We start from the raw sequence: 2500 nt of genomic DNA on the forward strand, positions 1-2500 counted from the left end.
ATTATTCATTTTAAGCCTCCAACAAGTCATCGAACCATTAAAATTATTACCAATAGTAATGTCATAACTGATCGTCATACGATTGCCGGTATGTTCAATAAATTTTTTGCTAATATTGGAAAGGACCTTGCTTGCTCAATACCAAATGTCTCCTTTAGAGTATTTAAAAACTCCTCTCTGAAATAGCTTTTTTATATCTCCTATAACAACAGAAGAAATTGAAAATGAAATTATCAAACTGAAATCTAGCAAAGCCACTGGTCCTTTTAGTATCCCTGTCACCATTCTCAAAATTTTGAAAACTGTTATATCTAAGCCTTTAGAGGTTTTTTTCAATGCTTCCTTTGAGACTGGTCTAGTGCCAGATAGTTTTAAATTAGCAAATGTAATTCCAGTCTATAAAAAGGGATCCCAGAACTGTTTATCCAATTATAGACCAATTTCCTTGTTGTCTGTTTTTAATAAATTGCTTGAAAAGCTTATGTGTAATAGGTTAGTTGATTTCCTTGAAGAGAAAAAAGTATTCTTTGATAATCAATTTGGTTTTAGGGCTAAGCATTCCACTGATTATGCTATCCTTAGTATTGTTGATAAAATTCAAAGGGCAATTGATGAGAGGGATTTTTCTTGTGGTATATTTTTAGATTTCAGTAAGGTTTTTGATACCATAAATCATGAGATATTATTAAAAAACTTGAGTTCTATGGCATCCGTGGGATTGCAAATCAGTGGTTTACTTCATATCTTGCAAATAGTCTGCAAACAGTTACTGTAAATTGTGTAACTTCTACTCCTGTTAATATTACATGTGGCGTTCCTCAGGGGTCAGTCCTTGGACCAATCCTTTTCTTGTTATATATTAATGACTTTCACCATTGTTCTAAAGTTTTTGATTTTCATTTATTTGCTGACGACACTAATTTATTCTGCAAACATAAAAGTCTCACCTCTCTACGGGCAAGTATGAACAATGAACTCTCTAATGTGAATTTATGGCTTTGTGCTAATAAACTTTCTCTTAATATAGAAAAAACTAGTTTTGTAATTTTTCATCCTCCTCAAAGGAAATTAACATTCAACTTCCACCTAACTCTAAATGGGAAGCAGTTGCAACAGGAATCTTGTATTAAATACCTAGGAATCTTAATTGATTCAAATTTATCCTGGAAACCTCAAATCGCATGTACTGCAAAGAAAATTAAAAGAAGTGTAGTCATCTTGTCTAACCTTCGCCATTATGTTAATATTGATATTCTTACTAATCTCTATTATTCTTTAATCTACCCATTTCTGACCTATTGTATAATTATCTGGGGTAATACATACTCAACTACGCTTCAGCCTTTATATATTTTACAGAAAAAAGCAGTTCGAATCATGACTTTTTCTACATTTGATGAGCATTATGAAGCTTTCTGATCTTGTTACATTTCATATTGCACGTTTTATGCATAAATTTCATAATAACTCATTACCTTCAAATTTTGATACCTTCTTCAATTCAGTGCTTAATATTCACAACTACAATACACGAAGTGCAGCAAATCAATCTTATTACCTGCCTCGAGCTAGAACAAACTATGGAATATTTAATATTCGCTTTCAAGGACCAAAGGTATGGAACTCTTTTGGGAAAAATATAAAGTCAACTCCTTTTAGTAAATTAAAAAAAAATAAAAAATGAATTGCTGTGCCAATATTAATTTCACTCTGGTTTCTGTTTCCCCTAGGGTAAGGAGTTTCTTCCCAGTTTATTCTGTGATTTATTTGCTGCCTTAAATGTGATTTTTCGTTCATTATATTCAGGATTTCATCCTAGTTTATCTGTCCTTCTCCCCATGGCTTGTAAATTTTGTTTGTCCTTTTTATAGTTATCTATAGTTCAATGTGTGTGCGTGTGTGTATGCATCATTCTGACCCTTATGTTGTAATTTATTCTATGTAGTTTGGTTTCCTAGCCTTGTTAACTTTCTAGTTATTTTAGGAAGCCAACACCCCTTTTAGCTTTAATTCTTACTTCATGTATATTAATTTTTTTCAAGTATAAGGGGTCAATAAAAGTTGTTGTTGTTGTTGAAGTTCTAGGGGTGTTGATGATGAGATTAGTGGCAGTGTTCGGTAATTCTTGATTAGCCATAAGACTGTGAATGGTGTCTTTGACAAGTTTTTGATTTGTGGAGGTGAGATCTTTCTGGATTTTGGGATAAAACGAGGTGTCAGAAAGTTGTCGCAAAGCTTCTTCTGTCGGACCGCCAAACAACTACCGCGCCGCCTTTGCCGGCCGATTTGACAACTATGTCATTGCGTTTACTAAGATTTTTAAGCGCCGCCCACTCTTCCAAGGAAAGGTTGGAAAATTTAGTGTTACGATTGAATTTAAGTTTGTGAATGTCGTGACGGCATTTTTTGGTGAAAAATTCTAAAGTGGCAAATTGTCCCTCTGGGGGAGTCCATTTAGATTTGCGAACTTGAAGTGTTTCAAAAATATCTTTGTTAGAAG

This window comes from Montipora foliosa, chromosome 3, assembly GCF_036669935.1.
Source record: "Montipora foliosa isolate CH-2021 chromosome 3, ASM3666993v2, whole genome shotgun sequence".
In the NCBI taxonomy this organism is placed as follows: Eukaryota; Metazoa; Cnidaria; class Anthozoa; order Scleractinia; family Acroporidae; genus Montipora; species Montipora foliosa.